The 12,810-nt window shown below is 44.3% G+C and overlaps 1 protein-coding gene across 6 annotated transcripts in view; it reads left to right on the top strand.

The window, feature by feature from the left end:
* LOC110523526 (RIMS-binding protein 2) overlaps positions 1-12,810 on the top strand; it is a 71,702-nt gene that overhangs the window by 9,654 nt on the left and 49,238 nt on the right. The window contains exon 1 of one of the 6 annotated variants that reach the window (XM_036977168.1): positions 5,231-5,636. The exons of the other annotated variants lie outside the window; for them this stretch is intronic. The gene's annotated coding sequence lies outside the window, so the exon portion shown is untranslated. Of the gene's footprint in view, positions 1-5,230; positions 5,637-12,810 lie in introns of those variants that run through there. 6 annotated transcript variants of the gene reach the window in all.

Genomic DNA, 12,810 nt, shown 5'->3' on the forward strand with positions numbered 1-12,810 from the left:
GGGCGAGGAGAGGGACGGAAGCAATACTGCTACATATATATACAAACACTCAGTGTACAAAACCTTAAGAACACCTTCATAATTGGGTTGCACCCCACCCCTTTTTTGTCCTCGGAACGGCTTCAATTCGTTGAGGCGTGGACTCTGCAATGTGTCAAAAGTGTTCCACAGAGATGCTGGCCCATGTTGACTCCCACAGTTGTATCAAGTTGGCTGGATGTCCTTTGGGGAGTGGACCATTCTTGATACACACAGGAAACTGTTGAGCGTGAAAAACCCAGCAGCGTTGCATTTCTTGACACGAACCGGTGTGCCTGGCATCTGCTACTATACCCTGTTCAAAGGCACTTAAATATTTTGGGAAAAAGCAGGTGTCCTTAAAAGGTTTAGGTCACTCAGTGTATGTAATCGTGAATAATGATGCGTGAGAAAGTTACAGACGCACAAATAAACATACCCCCAAGATATGCTAACCTCTCATCATTATAATAACGGAAGGTTAGCATGTTATATGCCTCTAACTTTCTCACTCACCATTATTCACGATTCATTCAGGATGATCCGTAATCATGGTAGCATCCACATTAATGTAGAAGTGTTTAGAAACATTCTATTCTTATTTACAATAAAAGTGACTCTAAAATGACACAATACATCATTTACCATTCATTTCTATTGAGCACAAACTAATCTGAAACACAACCAAAATTTAACACAACCAAACCAAACACAAATGCATACAATACGTTTGTAAAGTCACAAGCTTGGTATAATTATTGCATGCCAAGAATATGGGACCAAATACTAAACGTTTGACTACTTTAATACACATAAGTGAATTTGTCCCAATACTTTTGGTCCCAATGAAGGGACTATGTACAAAAAGTGCAGTAATTTCTAAACTGTTCACTCGATATAGATGGAAATACTCTCAAATTAAAGCTGACAGTCTGCACTTTAACCTCATAGTCATTGTATCTTTCCAAAGTGCTGGAGTACAAGGTACTGTCCCAATACTTTTGGAGCTCACTGAAGCTCAGTATTTTAATTATTTATTTTATACAGTCATTATTGCTCTTCTTTATCAAAGGTGGCAATGTCGGACCACACTGTATATGGATTGAATTTAAATAGCAACTTTCTACCTACTTAGGTACAAAAAGGACTTTACATAGTAAGAGGGAAACTCACCTAATCCACCAATATGTGGCACCCACTTGGGAGATGCACGGCAACCATTTTGTGTTAGAATGCTCACCACACATCAGCTAACACAGTGGAAAGGTGAGGCGTGATATACAGTCTGTCTGCCTGCCTGCCTGCCTGCCTGCCTGCCTGCCTGCCTGCCTGCCTGCCTGCCTGCCTGCCTTCCTTCCTTCCTTCCTTCCTTCCTTCCTTCCTTCCTGTCGCCCTGTCTGTCGCCATGTCTGTCGCCCTGTCGCCCTGTAGCCCTTCTGTGACGGACAGGGCATAGCAGGAAGAGACCCTGCATGAGGAATGACCTGTGTGTCTTTAAGGAGGGTCTTGCTCCCGCTAGAAGGCTACAGCTGTCTCCCAGACACAGTCCCCATAGCAACACCTCTTCTGTGCGAGCCCCGTTACAGCCCCCTCAATAATGGTCCTCATGATGATAATAATAATAATATGGATGCTAACTGGAAAAACTGCTAATTAATAATAAAGGCTTATAACAGTGTAGTGCCAGGGTCATAATTAGTGTCAATAATGTGTGTTATTCATATGCATAAAGACATAATCACTGGTTTAACATATCCCAATAAAAAACCTTATATTGCAATTCTATTGAATCCACTCGCCCCCAGGAAATTAACATTGTTTTGGTGAATGCTTCCTAAAGTGATTTCGCTAGGGTCTGCATCAGCTGAGGTCTCCATCCTCCCTAATTGAATTTGACCCAGACAGAGCAGAGCTCTTTTATCTCTCTCTTCTCTCTCTTTCTCTTTCTCTCTCTCTCTCTCTCTCTCTCTCTCTCTCTCTCTCTCTCTCTCTCTCTCTCTCCCTCTCCCTCTCCCTCTCCCTCTCCCTCTCCCTCTCCTCCATAACTCCATTATCCTCTCCAGGAGACTGCTAAAAGCACAGCACCATTTTCATAGAGGAAAAAATGTATAGAACCGACACGATTCCTCTATTCCACAATGAGATATACAGTAGCTGTATCGTGACAGAAAGGAACAGAAAGGGGGTAACCCATGAATTATTGGGTTAATTAAGCAATGGATTGAGTGCCTACGAAGGCCCACCACTCCTCTACCAAGTCCCATGCAGTCTGGGTGTAGCCAGCCTGGGCACTGAGTTCAGCTGGACGCATGGTTTGTGTTGGCATTAATAAAAGCGGACTTGATCCAGATCTGAACGGACTGAGCCAGCCCATAATCAAATCAGAGACAGAGCAGAGAGCTCATTGCTGGCACATAGGCTAAGTAATTGAAAGGTCAGTTGAAATATATAACCACCTATTTACTGTACCTACCTACTTGTTTGTGTGTATGTGGGTGTTTGTGCATGCGTGTGTGCACAAGTGCGTGCTCCTGCAATTAATACTATTTTGAAATAATTAATTTTTATCTGATAAAAATGTTGTCCCAATTCACCATCACCTGTCCAATAGCTTTTCCCGGGTTTCCACTGTAAAGCCTGTCTTTTCCATATAAGTGTTTTATCTTCCATTTGTAAAATAGTTTAACCCACATATTTTAAGTAGGTTATAGGCTTTTTGAATGAAGACAGCTTTTAATAATGTAACTGATTTGGACAAGATCGTTTAGTGTTCCTCCAAAACTTTGGGGATGGAAAAATGCTTTCAGTGCAAACTTAAATTACTAAAACCAGATATATAGTGTGTACAAAAAGTATGTAGATATTTTACCGATATATTTTAAATGAATATAATCTTTGGCAACTAACAATCACCAAAATAAAGCCAGGGAGAATAGAAAATTCCCAAAACACTGTAATTAACACAGTAATTATGTTATTATTACGTTTGAGCAAAAGAGCAGTACTAGCCATGGCAAAATGCAAAGAATTATAGGAAATTAGCATTCAAACTGAAACGTGTTCTCAGCTCCATGGCAAAATGTGTAGAATAGCAGGAAATTAGCTTTAAAACTGTTCAAATGTATTTCTGCTACATAGAGAAATGTGTAGGGAATGGGCTTAAAAATGCAAACATTTCTCTACACCACTAAGATAGGGGCATCTACATTGTCCTCTAAAATGTAGCCACGCCGACAGGCCAACTGCACACTTCGCCACACCCTCTGCCGTGCCCAAACCTTTTTTTGGGGGGTGGGGTGGGGTGGGGGGGTCGTTATGCTTTTCAGTGTATTACTTATGATAGTCATGGGGTTGGGTGTGTGTGTGTGGGGGGGGGGGGGGGGGGGGTTGTTACGCTTTCAGTGTATTATTTATGATAGTCATGGGGTTGGGTGGGGGGGGGGTCGAAATGCTTTTCAGTGTATTACTTATGATAGTCATGGGGTTGGGTGTGTGTGTGGGGGGGGGGGGGGGGGTTGTTACGCTTTCAGTGTATTATTTATGATAGTCATGGGGTTGGGTGGGGGGGGGGTCGTAATGCTTTTCAGTGTATTACTTATGATAGTCATGGGGTTGGGTGGGGGGGGGTCGTAATGCTTTTCAGTGTATTACTTATGATAGTCAAATAATCCTTCTCTGTTGAGTTTTAAATAAATCAACAACAAAAAAAGTGCTGAGAGTTGTTTATCATTATGAAGTAGAATGGTCTGGAGACTGTAGATTTTTCATTTCCAAACTGATATGATGTCATTTTCCTGTTGTGGAGTCTTGTTGTTATTGAGAAGTGAAAGGGTCAAATATTTTACTCAGTGTCTAAGTCAATGAGAGCGAAATAACTTTCTCAAAACAAGAAGTCACAGATTTTGCCCAGTAGCAATGCAAGGGTGACTAGTCAGTATACCCACATGGATGATGACGTCCATAGAGGGTTCAAAGGCCACGGCTAGCCAAAGGAAGGGGCTATCTGAATTTAGAAAGCCTTTACTACTGCTTGTCCAAATAGCTGTGTTACATGGCCCACAAAATCAACACAACTTAGGAAGTGTTTTTAGTTACGCTGCTTTAGCAACTGCCTGCTCCTGTCCTCGAGCTATTAATGACTGAAATGACCCCTCGAAGTGAGAGAGCTGGAAAAGCAGACCCATTTCAGTAATACCACCTGTTCTTTCAGTCAAATTCAGCAATATAAATGTATGGTCTATTTTCTATAGAATCTCAGCCATATGAATCTTATAAACCAGATCTAAAGCAAGGAGCAATATGTGCAAAAAAATATGACACCATTGAAATGTAGGGCCTTCCTGGATTATTTCAAATCTGACTAACCAGATTAAGTCATTTTGGACCCAACAGCACTGGGCACACACGCACACTGATTAAGGCATAGAATTATGAGAGGAAGAAGGTGTGTGTATGTGTGTGTGTGAGTATTTGCTCTGATTCAATTTGTGTTAGAACTGAGAAGATTACTCATTCAATTTGCCATCAGCAAGCATCAAAACACACAGCAGATTATTCAACCGATCCAGCATGTTTTTGGTTCGGGGTGTGCACTGCGCATCATGAACAATTGATTCTTATGTCATACTCTCTTATGACTCCATATCCTTTCTTATTTTCATCCTCACGTTCCATCGTTCTCCTCCTTTGCCCCTTAGGATCTTGCTCAATGCTCAGGTGTGTGATCAGCATTTTTCACATTTCAAAAAAAATTGTTTGTCTTGCACAGACACACACACACACACACACACACACACACACACACACACACACACACACACACACACACACACACACACACAGTGTATACAGAGGAACGTAATAATCTGCATACATACAGACCCCAGCGTCAGAGCCCTGACAGACAGAGAACTACAGCATGTGACTACATTCAAACAGGTTCCACCCATTCTGCAGTCACCGACAGCATACACTTTTAACATTCTAGCAGTTAGCATTGTGTTTGCTTGCTTGTGTGTGTGACAGAGAGAGCAGCATCAGTCAAGCACTGCCCAATTAGCCCCACCCCATACACTATGCTGCTCCATAGCTACAAGTAGGGGAGCGGAGGAGGGGAGGAAGGGATCGGAGGAGGGGTCAATCCACCCTCAGACAAACCCCTCAGCAACTATCTCCAGCTTTCAGACAGTCAGTAGTGAGGCAGTCAGTCAGGCAGCCCACTGGAAGCCCAGCCCCCAGCAGACAGGCAAGCAGGGCAGCTTCCTCCTCGTAGGACTACTCCCGATGTTGCAGTACAGCCCTCTGGAACTCTGGCTCTCTGGTACTGCTGCTGGTAGGAGATTAATTCAGAAAAGGGTATTCTGGAGCTAGCTGTACAACCAGAGAGCCTGAGAGAGAGAGGAGGTAGAGAGAGAGAAAGACAGGAGGAAAAGGGGGACAGAGAGTCAGGGGGTGGAGGAATGAGAGAGGTGGAGGAAGGGAGGGAGAGACGCAGGCCCAGGCGCCGCTGCTGCTGCAGCCGCCTGACATTTAGCCACCCAAGATAATAGGAAGGAAGGAACACTAGCAACATCTCAGTCACCGTGCTACAATGCTACTGTAGCTAGCCAACAGACACGGTAAATACTGCTCCTTATCATCACTTGGCCTCCCCCAACAACTGCATAGTATCTATCTTTCTCTCTCTTCTCATCATCACCTTCCCTCCCTCTCTCTATCCCTTGGGTGTCTTGCCTGTGTTTGGCACATGTGTGTGTGGTTATTTCTGTATGGCGGTAATGTGTGTAGGCTGCATGGTTTGTGGTTTTAGTGTGGCACATGCATCTCTGTGGCTGGCTGAGGGAAGCTTCACCCATATACTGTGCCGGAGGAGAGCTGGAAGATGGAGTGCAATTGTACATCATGGACACTGGGCACTCCAGCATTGTCAGCTCTGCCTCACTGTAAGCTGCCACCCATTTCTCATAGCTGTGTGGTCTGTGTGGTCACTTAGGCCTGATGTCACCTACACTCAATTCAATTCAAGGGGCTTTGTTGGCATGGGAAACATACGTTAACATTGCCAAAGCAAGTGAGGTAGATAAGCAAGGAGGGGAGCGGAGGAGCGTAGATTGGGTGGGGGGAAATGCAAATAAGAAAGTACTACAGAGACAGTGGTGTCTTTTCCTGATTTTGGAGGTTGGTTGTGTGACATGAACCTCTCCCTTTTCCTGGCCGATGGGTTGGAGACGATGGGAATCTCCTCAGCAGAAATGTGCTCTTTGATCTCAGTACTGTGTCATATGTTTAGCTACAGGGTGTATATTCCTCTTCTACAACGTAGACTGATTGAATTCTTTGTAGAGGAAGAAGACATTTGTGCAGCCCTGTGTAAGTGTATTTTTGGTGATAGGTAGGAGGCTTTTTGGAAACTGCCTAGCTCCACTTACTACATCAGAGCTGCATTGATATGGGACTTGACTACTGAAGGTAGGTTCTAGAAACAAAGCTGAAACTAAATCACTTAGATCCACTGATATTTATACTCTAGTTACAATTATATTGATAAAGAATGCATGTGCAACTGTGCCTGAGTGTACCCTGTACATATATATGCCTATGTGTGGTTTGTGTGGGTGTGTGAAAGGGAGCAAGGGAAGACAAGGGTGTGTGTCTTCAGGCCTGGGAAAGAAGGGAGGGAGGGGTATACAGCCTAAACTCCCACTCTGCAGTATTTCGACAGGCATGCTTCTCTCTCTCATTCTCTCTCTCTCTCTCTCTCTCTCTCTCTCTCTCTCTCTCTCTCTCTCTGTCTTTCTCATTATGTGGGTGTGAAACCTCAAACAACAGAAGAAGCTGCAGCAGTGACAGGAGTGGCTCATGAGCACCCCCCGCCTCCTCTTCCTCATTATGTGCTTACTCCCTCTCTTCCTCCTCCCTCTATTCTCTGCGCAGACTGGCAGCCAGTACCAGCTGAGCTCAGCCGGACGCCAGGGGATGAGAGGGGAGACAGGAGGGATGGAGGGAGAGAGGAGTGGAGAGGGGGTACCAAACTTCTATTTTGAATCCCCGTCTGGCTGATTTTTCTCCTCTTGTCTTGAGATTAGCGATGGAATAAGACAGCCTTAACTAATCTCAATGTTCCTGAGGAAACAGAGCCAGGGGGGGGGGGGGCTCAGAGTAGTCACATACATGCGCACAAAACATGCATGTTTGCATTTACTTACATGTGCAAACACACACATACAGTCACACACACACACACACACACACACACACACACACTGAATCCCATCCATGATGCATTTGCTTGTCAGCACAGCATGTACATGTGTTTTTGTGTGCACACACGTGCAGTGTGTGGCCATAGTACAGTAAAGTGTGTAAGTGAGGTGTAAGCACAGGAAAATATCCCGTCTCTTCCCTCAGACCCTGTAGTTTGTATCTGTATCAGTGTTTGCAGGTGGGTCAGACCAGGTGACTCAATGTTCCCATGTAGACTATGCGTCTTTCATGGATTAATTTGCTAATTTAATTCTGCCTGCCTGTTTGAATAACAAATTAAGTAAGGAGCCTTTGCTTACACCACTGTTCTGCTGGTTTAGAATACACATCTGACCCCCTGGGATTTGATAACGCTGACTGTGTAATATGGTGCAAATGAGGTTAGTTGCGGCTATGCGCTTTCACCGCCGATATTTTACCTGGAATAGGGGGTTTCTATAGCAACGCCACAGACCCCTACCCCACCTCACATATGTGTGTGTGTGTGCCGCATTGACTGGTCGCAAACGCACCATAAGCGTTAGTGTCATTAAGCCAGTGGGGCTGAAGAGAGTGGGGAGCGTTTCAGCCCCATGCATGGTAGCAGTACTACAGGAATTGAGCAGTTGCATTTCACAGTAGAATGCTACAGTATCTTCTTAGTCTAGGTTTGTTTATAGTTTTTTGATAATTTGTAGTCTTTTGGTTGCTTTGACTTGAGCCTTGTCTTTTTATTTGATGTTTTACCTGCTGTCTTTCCAGTATCTATCCATCTCCCCCGCTCTTCCCCTCATCCATCCTCTCACTCACCCTTATCTCCCATTAGTCGTGGAGGACTGAGCCACAGCAGAACTAAACCCTGAGGCTGAGGGGAGCAGGCCATTGGGACAGCAGGGAGACTGTTAATGGTCCTGTTCAAACACAACCAACATGACAGCCATTTCTACATAGTAATGATCCAGTCACATGTGCCACCGAGCCAGGCTCTCTAGAGGAGGAGGGTCCACAAGCCCAACTGACTGTACTGTAGAGTCAAACATATAGGCCTACAGGACCTAGTGGGATCATCTTTTATGTGCATTACAGTACCATCACCATGGAAACAGTGGGCTAAGCAACGTGGCAGGGATGAAGGTTGAGACTGGGCCATTCAGTGTATTTCTAGCATGCATTTTAACTGTGCAATTGGGTCACCTTGAATTATTTAGCTGTTCTTCAGTCATATGTTTTGCTAGAGATTTGGATATTGTGTGTTGTGTTGTGGGGGGGAGTCCTAGTCGGACATGTATAAGTCCCAGCAAAGGGGAATCTTAGTCACCTTAAAGCTCTTATCCACCAAAAAGTCACCTTAAAGCTCTTATCCACCAAACTGATATAAAAACCTTGGGGAGGATTTATTTGTATTTTTTCCTTTTGATATTCTCCAGTGTGACGAATAGGAACAATAGGTCCCAGTGATGTCAAATGTGATATGTCATCTGTTTGACTGGAAGTTCTTTTAGTCACGTCATCTGATGCGTGCTCTGCTCTCGACTGACCCCTCTTTGCCAGAGTGGAACAGCCCACTTTCCTCACAGCCCCGGGGCTCGTTTGTTCTCGAGGGGCCAACGCATTTCACCCTGGCCCCAGCTGGATCCCTTCCATTATACACACAAAAATACACACACAACACAACCTAGGTAGGGAGGTTATGCGCGGTAGAGGGAGAGGAGGATGTGTATTATACAGTGGAGAAGTTAATCCTTCTTGACTAGGGCTGGCCTTTCTCTTGGCAGTGATCTGCCCTGTCTCCTTAGTGAAAGCCTGGCTGAGACTCATCCTGCTTTGTGGAGGCAGGTGATGGGGGTCTTTCTCTGTGCCTCCCACAAGCAGCCAGCTCAGGAGTAACAACCTTACACGCATGGTTTGCTCCTTAGACTGTCTGGTTGAGAGGCTGGCAATCTGCAGGAATATATAGACACACCGCACGCAGTACCATCCCAATCCCCAAACGATGTTGCTTACATGTGTCCGATCCTCTCACCGCCTCACATATATAGAGGCTAGGAGGAGTTGTTCATTTGTAATTGGGCGTAAAACAAAACTAACACCACAAACCTCTCTGAGAATGTGTCCCCTAAAAGCAGTCTCTCTGGCCACCCCTTTTTATATGCTGTTTCTCTGCTCCTACATCTCCAGTAAAATATATTAACAATTCAGGAGCTGGGCATGATCACTTTACCCCATCAAACCAGCCTTTTGGCCAGTGCAGCAGGACAAGGACAAACTCTAAAGTCTGGCCTGTGTTATGTTGGTGACTTAGAGGCTCAGGCTCATTTGGTCAAATAGCAAAGATGACAATGATGCGTAGCATGTATTTTTAAAATGTATATCAAAGGTCCATTAATAGGTTTTTTTTCTTCTCTCACACACCTCACACAGTGCAGGAGCGAGATGAATACATAGCACACACCCTAGACATGTCAGAGTCAATAGACTGCTGTAGCGTAGAGGTTGTGTCCCACCTGACACCCATTCCCTTTATACTGTGCTACTTTTGACCAAGGCCCATGGTCAAAAGTAGTGAACTATGTAGGGAATAGGATGCCATTCGGGATGTATCGATAGAGATTTCATGGCTGATGTTGGTTGAGATAGAAGTTGCCCTTCACCACAAGACCGGGTCTTATTAATTCAATCCTTTTAGGTTAAGACTCTACGGTTGTAGAGACTGTCCCTGGACCAGAGCTTAGGGGCAGCCCCTCCCTAAAGCTGCTGGTTTTGCACTGAGCCAGCTGTGTCCTGGCAGCAGAGTCCTTTTTCCAACCCGGCACTGTTTTAGAGATGCCCCACAGGCCTGCAACCACCCGCATACACACACACTTACAAACACAGAGTTCACACACTCATGGCACGCAGTCACGCATGCTCGCAAGCACACACAAACACACAAACACTGTATTAGCCCCACTCACTTGTGTTTTATGAATGAGCTACCTGTAGAGCACAAACAGAGAGAGGTGAGAGGAACATTGTTAAATAGAATCAGCTGAAAGCCCTATCATAGTACGACTGAAGGCACATGGCCCCCATCTCTGTTTCTGGGAGCTGGCTGGGAGTGCTTAGCTGCCGCTGTCAAGGTCCTGACTCTTCCAGGCCTCAGATGGTGCTGAAGAGACAGCTGATCTTTAAATTTAGGTTATGGGCCATGTCACGTTACCTTTGCCCTTTCGCTGTCCTACATCACCTACATCACACTGGACTAGCACAAAGTGGTAGTGTGGCTGGAGGGAATGGCGGTCAGAGCTACAAAATATGGGTTATGTTCCAACATCCACCCTAGCTTATGACTTGAAGTGCATGCCCAATACATTGCTTCATTCTAAGTTGTGTGCTAGACTGGTGTTGATATTGAATCTAAACTGAACGCATTGGCACGTTTAACATGATTCAGTGAATACTGCAAGGCTCTCTATAAGGATATCTTCTACATTTGTTTTACATGGACTCTGATGCCCCTTGATGATATAATGTAGTGCTATGGTATAGCTCCACCACTGCAGCGGTCTATCTCAGTGTGGCCTGCCTGCTAGTAATCCCGTCAGATACAGTATAGAGACCCCTTAATAGAGGCATCCAGTCTCTCCCTGCTGTTCCCAGGAACAAAGCTGCTCCCACATGACGTCTCATTAACGTAGGATATCCCCCCCCCCCCCCCCCCCCCCGGACGTTAAAGGGACCAGCGGGGAGCCACGGGCTCCAGATAAATTGATTTTGTCTGAAGAAACACGCACACAGACACTCCTTAGTGCACGTCTAAGACATTTAGGAAAATAGCTGTTTAGTTATAGATAAACCAACAATCCTGAATATATTTACACTACACCCTCACCAAGACATGGCTAGTGACGAAATAAGATGGGATTGGTAGACTGACATGTATAGGCCTAGGAGATATTCAGTATGCTTTGTTTTTGTCATTGTATGGAATGATTGGATGCCTAGTCATTGTTGTTAATATCAGGTAACATTAGCACAGCACAGGAATGATGCCATGTCAGAAGACTGAACTTATCCATACATTGTTCTGACAGGTGCACAGCATCACACACCAAGCATAGGATGATGACATCATCATTGCAGCTGCCAAAGCAGTGATGTTACCCTGAGAGGCTGAAGGGATTATAATACTCTGCATTCTGTGGCTGTAGGCAAGGGGAAATGCTGTCATAGCAACCACCTGGTGAAAAGAACACATAAACAAGGAGAGAGAGATCGAGAGAAGGAAGAGAGAGAGAGAGAGTGCTCAGGACATGTATAGATGTGCTTCTCTACTTGTGATTTACACATTGACTAAGGACTTCAAAGAGAGACTGGTTATATTTTATTTGCATAGTCCCATATACAGTCAGGTACAGAACAATTGCTCAGATAAAGTATTTTTTAAATTATTATCCAAAAGAAAGTGGTCAAAAGTATTTGATCTAAATCTGAAATGTCATAGACTACAAATTGCGAGAACAGATCACTCAGGAGTCAAATTTTAATAATGTGAAATTTAGACTATTAAACACAAAAACTGTTTCAAGTGAGAGTTAGGCAGGTCTGATGCTGAAAAAGAACGTACATCTTGCCTACTTTACCCATATTTTCTGTTATTTTTGAAAATAAAAGTATAAGGTAGTTCAGGTAGTTAGCTACACCGCTACACTGGCACAAAGTAATGAACTACTGAAAACACGACCAAGATTTCAATTTAGTTCAACTACCACCAAGATACAGCCAAATGTAATTCAACGACTATTTGAACAACATGTAGTTCACTACTTCCCATCACTGGTACTTGGGTTTTTTTGTCTTGCTGGAAGATCTGACTTGGGGCCAAACTTCAGCCTCCTGGCAGAAGCAAAAAATGTCCTTGTACTGGATACATTTCACAATGCCGTTAACCTTAATTAACAAGGGCCCCAGGAAAGTGGAAGCAAAATAGTCCCAGAACATCAAAAATCCACCACCATATTTGACAGTAGGTATGGGGTCCTTTTCTGCATACAGTGCATTCTGAAAATATTCAGACCCATTGACTTTTTCCACATTTTGTTACGTTACAGCCGTATTCTAAAATGGATTAAATCGTTTTTTTTTTTCAATCTACACACAATGCCCCACAATGACAAAGCAGAAAACAGGTTTTTATCAATTTTAGCAAATGTATTAAATATAAAAATCAGAAATATCACATTTACAAAGTTATTCAGATCCTTTACTCAGTACTTTGATGAAGCACCTTTGGCAGAAATTACAGCCTCAAGTCTTCTTGGGCATGACGCTACAAGATTGACACACCTGTGTTTGGGGAGTTTCTCCCATTCTTCTCTGCAGATCCTCTCAAGCTCTGTCAGGTTGGATGGGGAGCGTCGCTGTACAGCTATTTTCAGGTTTCTCCAGAGATGTTAGATGGGGTTCAAGTCCGGGCTCTGACTGGGCCACTGAAGGACATTCAGAGACGTGTCCTGAAGCCACTCATGCGTTGTCTTGGCTGTGTGCTTAGGGTCGTTGTCCTCCGCCCCA

Source organism: Oncorhynchus mykiss, chromosome 5 (assembly GCF_013265735.2).
Source record: "Oncorhynchus mykiss isolate Arlee chromosome 5, USDA_OmykA_1.1, whole genome shotgun sequence".
NCBI classification, from domain to species: domain Eukaryota; kingdom Metazoa; phylum Chordata; class Actinopteri; order Salmoniformes; family Salmonidae; genus Oncorhynchus; species Oncorhynchus mykiss.